This window comes from Rattus norvegicus, chromosome 17 (genome assembly GCF_021556685.1).
Source record: "Rattus norvegicus strain SHRSP/BbbUtx chromosome 17, alternate assembly SHRSP_T2T, whole genome shotgun sequence".
NCBI lineage: Eukaryota > Metazoa > Chordata > Mammalia > Rodentia > Muridae > Rattus > Rattus norvegicus.
In genome coordinates, this window is record NC_141550.1 from 25753619 (window position 1) to 25759618 (window position 6000).

General features: G+C 42.7%; 1 pseudogene; it reads left to right on the forward strand.

Moving 5' to 3' along the window:
* Positions 1–810: 810 nt before the first annotated feature.
* Prc1-ps1 (protein regulator of cytokinesis 1, pseudogene 1) lies at positions 811–2725 on the forward strand (annotated as a pseudogene).
* The last annotated feature ends 3275 nt before the right edge of the window (positions 2726–6000 follow it).

Consider the following 6000-nt stretch of genomic DNA (forward strand, 5'->3'; position numbering starts at 1 on the left):
CATACACCAATGCACCATGCAAACAAGATCGAACCCAGCCCATGCTCTCATTCTTATCTCTTCTTGGTCCATATCTGAATGTCAACCTGATACCTGTGATATGCCAACTAGAAGTCTTTCAGGCTGCTCAGATTAAACAGATACAAATTGGAACTCTTGACTTCCACGAATGACTCCTGGTCTTCCCCTCCCTACACACACACACACACACACACACACACACACACACACATACACACACACACACACCACTTTCATCCATGACCTTCCATCCAATTCCATCATCCCAAACTTGTTCTCTTCTATTCTGCCTCTTTTCATGCTCATCTTGAGGCCACTGATTGACATGTTTCCAGGTCTAGCTGCTGTGACTGGGAGATTTTTCTTTGTCTCTAAAAAGATCATTGTTCTGTGCTAGGGAAGATTCAAACTTACAATTGTGTGGTTCTGTGAGGAAAACTTAGTGAGGATGGGGTAATGTTTCTATTTCCGTTTGCTACCAAGCAACTTCTATTACCTGGGGGTTATTTAGCTTACAATCCCAGATTATTCAGTCCAGTGTAGCAGAGAAGTCACAAAGGTAGGAGGTTGAGGAAGGTGATCACATAACATTCACATCAGAAACAATCAGAGCAAGGAATGCATCCCAGCATTCAGGTCACTCTCTCCTTTTGATTCACTATAAGACTCCACTCCCAGTGGAGACTGACTCAAGGTGAAGGCTACTGTGGCTGGTTACTTTCTCTGTCCTGCACATTGCAAGTAGAGGGTCTTGATTCTGGATGGCTTGGAGCATCTGCCATGAGAAGTGAGGTACTAGCAGACCAGTCCATTGTATGCCTCCAGAAAGCTCTAACTCACCTTCGGGAGAAACGGGAATTAATTGGGATTCCAGAGGAACAGAGACTACAAAGAACTGACGTGGTAAAGAAGCATATAATGGATCTTCTGGGTAGCACGATTGCTGAAGAGGAGAGCCCGTGAGGAAGGCTTCTCAAGAGCATATCCACCTGTCAGAAGGAGCTGAGTACCCTGTGCAGTGAGCTACAAGTGAAGCCATTTCAAGAAAAGAAACAACTGTCTTGCAACTAGAAAAAGATTTGCACACTCAAATAGAATTGATGAGAAAACAGAAAGAGGAGAGTAAGTGGGAACTTAAGTTAAAGAGCAAGATCAAGAACTCTGTGAAATTCTTTGTTCGCCTCCCTGGGATGTGGACAGCACCTCTGTCCCCACCTTAGAAGAGCCAAACCTATTCTGACAATGTGCGGCAACTTTGAGGGAAACAAAGGAATTGAGGCATGAACAATTTGTCAATGTTAAGAGACAAATCATACTGCATGTGGAAGAATTAGAGCACACTCTGATACAAGCTTTGCAAGAGATGTGGTGTATGAAGGTGAGAGCGCCTTTTGTTTACTACTGGAGAACACTGCAGCATTACAAAAGCTGCTAAGGCAGCCGGGAGTGAAAAAAAATCACAAAGTGAAGCAGAATGCGAGGGGCTCCTGATCAAATCCGAGAGCTCTGGGATAGGTCACCTTAAGAAGAGAGAGCTCTGGGATAGTACCTTAAGAAGAGAGAGAACCTGTGGCTGCAATTATGACTGAGTCAAAAACTAAAATCAGGAATGCGCTGAAATAAGAAGTGCATTGGTTAGAAGAACTGAAAATGCAGAGCATAAAGCAAGTGATTGAGTGCATTCGAGTGGAGCTGGCTCGGTTCTGGGACCAATTTTTTCTTCTTCTTCCATTTTTATTAAATTGGGTATTTCTTATTTACATTTCAAATGTTATTCCCTTTCCTGGTTTCCAGGCCATCATCCCCCTAACCCCTCCCACTCCCCTTCTATATATGGGTGTTCCCCTCCCCACCCTTCCCCCATTACGCCCCCCAACAATCCCGTACACTGGGGGTGAACAATAATGCCAACCAATCAGAGCTTCCAGGGACCAATGTTTTTATAGCCAGGAACAGAGGCAGGCTTTTGGCCTTTACTATTCTGAGGACTACACAGAAAACCCTCTCCATCTTCATGACGTTGAGATTATAAGGTTAAGAAACTACTACAAAGTTCACAAGGTAATGTTTGAAGGGGTCCAGGAATGGGAAGAGAGCTGTAAATTTTTCCTAGAGTTTGAGAGAAAAAGCTTCAGATCCAAGTCAGTTTACAAACCAAGGCAGGTGAGGTGTCTTTTAAAAGAAGACAAGGAATGAGCAAAGCTCCAGAAAACACTCCCTAAGCTAGAAGAGGAGTTGAAAGCACGGATTGAACAATGGGAACAAGGGCACTTGACAGCATTTGTGGTGAACAGGCAGAAATTCATGGAGTATGTTACAGAGCGGTGGGAATTACATCAGTTGGAGAAAGAGCGAACCAAACAGGAGAGACAACTAAAGAACAAGATCCAGACAGAGATGCTGTATGGCAATGCTCTCTGGACACCTAGCAAAAGACCAGGACAGACTCCCAACGAGTCTGGCAAAGTACGCAAGATGACTCTACAACCATGTCTAGTGCTACACCCAATAGTAGCATTTGGCCTGTCCTTGCTGGATCAGTGTACCATTCACCCATGTCTCGATTACCCCCTTCTGGCAGCAAGTCAGTAGTCACTTCTATGTGTTCTGGAAAGAAAACACCTAGAGCTGTCCAGCTTAGGGTCAAGAAGGAGAACTTAGACCTCAGTGGTCCAAGAGAACTTTCAAAGGCTTCCAGATCTGATGCTACTTCTCGAATTCTCAATTCGACCAACATCCAGTCCTGAGACTCCTTATCCAGTTAGCCAGCTGTGGCTTCCTGTGCCTAGACTGGGCTGACGTATGTGAGGGGTGATTTAATACATTTTCATCAGATTAGATGTTTTGCAACAGTCTTGGGCAGGTTCTGTTAACTGCACCTGACTTAGACATGAGCACAATAGTTGGAAAGCCTTTGCAGGCACAGTGAGTCCACAGAGACTTGTTTTTGAGTCAAGAGAGCCCTTAAAGGCTGGTTATGATAGTTAAGTACAAGTTTTAACATCTGGTAGCTAATTCTCTTCTCTACCCCATAAATCTAAAGAATTCTAAATCTAAAGAATGATCAAAGATTTGTCTTATTTCAATACCATATTGGGAAATGAAAAAAAAATATTGTGTTCAGCTTTGGGGTACAGCATACGAGACATGAAGTAATTCTGGCTTGTAGACTTGGAATTAACATCTAAAAATATATTTATTTTGTTCATGGATATTCTATTAATGCTGTAGCTATGGTAGCTTTGATCTTACCCAGAGGCCTGTACCTGCCACTATCCCAATGAGGATTGCTTGGGGTTCAGCATTTGAGATGGCCTGACCTGCGGCCAAAGAGTAGCAGTGACAGTGGTTTCTGTAGTGCAGTCTCTGAGGTATGTGTGCGTGTGAACACACATGCTTGTCTGACCTTTTGGTTTTTCTCCAGTCTTCCATCCCTGTGCTCACTAGCCTAGTTTATTCCTTGTAGTTAACCAAAAGAGGCTATCTGGGTGGATTGGGCGATTCTGTCATGGGCTCAGCAACTTTGCACATCTACAAGTTATCCATGTAATCATGTCCACAACGAAGCTCTTTCTATGCCTACCCAATTCATCACTACTCTTCCCAAAGGCACTATTACTTATTCTTTCTCTGTCTGTGCCAGTTCTGCCAACACAGTAAATGATTCTTTAAAACTTGGTCTGTGTCAGTATATTGTTTACTCATACATATACATATACATGTACATGTACATATACACATACATGTACATATACATGTGTGTGTTGTTGTTGTTGTTTTTAAATATATTAAAATAAAATGTATATAGTTAGCTTTCAAAAAATACTCCAGGCCCAGGGAATGGGGCTGCCCATGGTAGGCAGGTCCTCCAAACATCAATCAACATAATAAATATAGTCCCTCACAGACATTCCTTGAGGCCAATCTAATGAAGTTAATTCTTCATTGAGACTCCCTTTCCAGATGACTCTAAACTTCCACAACTGTCACATACCAACAATGGTATGCACATGGATACGTGTCTTGAGTGAATAAGTAGAACACAGGCTTGACTAACCCCAAAGTCGTCCTGCCTCTGCAGTTGGTGTGCCTGAGTGTTCTTCTTAGGTGCCATCCACCTTGCACTTTGATAGTCTTTCACTGACCCAAGGCTTGCCAATGAGACTGGCTTACCACAGAGTCTTGGAAATCCTCATGTCTCTTCCCTCAACAGTGGTTCTATAACTGTATCCCATACCAGTATTGTTATATGAGTTCTGACGTCAGACTTAGGTCCTCGTGCTCCCATAAATAGCACTTAACAGACTGAGCCACTTATCACATGATCTAACAAAGTCCACACTGGCTTTAGAAATTTGTAATTTGTTCTCATGCCACTGGAGTTAAATGTCTTCCAATCATCTCCCCTTCATATATTTGCATAACAAATCACCTCAAACTCAGGGACTTAGACCAGAACTTTAGTATGTCTCAGTTTACAGTTTAGTATCTACTGTTGGCAAAGGCCTCATTTCCCGACCATCGGAGCTGATTAGAGACCTCAACCATGGCAGGTGGCTTTTCTGAGTGGCCTTCCAAGTGTGAGGGAGCTAAGACTAAGCTATCTTCTTTAGGACCTAACCTCACAAGTCACAGAGCTTCACTCCACCACATTCTATTGACTTAGAGGAATCACTAAGTCTCAACCAGACTTAAAAATTAATCCGCCATTTAGGAAGAAGTTTGGAGACATTTTAAATCGCAGGTGCTTTTTAGTCACTGTGGTCTTGTATTTCCTAGAATTTACTATCTTTTCTGCCTCCAATGTCTCCACACATGCATCTGCCTTTCTAGAGGGCATTCTCTAGCTCACTGTACCTGAACACTGCTCCCCACCACCACCAACTGATGTTGTGTATTTCCCTCAGATATTTCAAATGGAGGACTCACTGTGGCTCATTTATGATCATATCCACAGTCTGTGTCTTTTAGAGAACAGGCATGCGTGCACACACACAGAGAGAGAGATAGAGGGGAGGGAAAGAGAGAGGGAAAGAAGGAGGGAGGGAGGGAGGGAGGGAGGGAGGGAGGGAGGGAGGGAGGGGGAGAAGGAGGTGGAGAGGGAGAGAGAGGGGTTTGTGAATGAACAAGTGGAGAAAGGTATAAGGTATGCATTCACAAAATGTTTTTAAAGAACTACAAAGCAAAGCCACTCAGAGGAAAATGTCGAAGATGATAAGGTAGTTAATAAGCTTAATGTGAGAAGTGACATTACAGTTCTCTTTAAAATATTTAAGGGGCTACTGTGAGGGAAAAGATTAAGTTTATACTTTATAATTCATGGGGCTGAATTAGAACAGATGAGTAAAAATTATGGGAAAACAGAGCTTAGTTGAATAAAAGATGGAGCTTTGTAATGACTAGAGCGATCTGAAAAAGAAGCCAGTTCACTTCCCAGAGCAATTGTCCTGTCATTCAAAATATTTAAAGATAAGTAAGCTATAACCAATCTGCCTGCACTGTAAGAGGGAAAAAAAATGCAGATCCAGAGAAAGGCTGGACTAGAAATATTTTTACACCCCAAGACCAGTGATCTGATTCCTTGGGGAGTCAATGACCTTTTCACAGGGGTCACAGACTAGATATCCTGCATATCAGATATTTAATTACAATTCATAACAGAGCAGAATTATAGTTACAAAGGAGCAACAGAAATAATTTTATGGTTGGGGGGCATCACACGGGGAACTATATTAAAAAGTCACAACATTAGGAAGGTTGAGAATCACTGATCTGCAACTTCACGCAACTTTTCCTGGGGAGATATAAAACAATACACAAGTGCGTATGTGTGGGCACATGCACACACTCATCTACTCACCCCAGAAAGGGAATCCACACCAGATGAAATACAGAAGCCACTAAAGTCCAGTTTGGAGAGCCAATAGGTTTTATTAGGTTACGGGAATGTAAGTGAGGGGTTGCTCAGGGAGCAGAAGT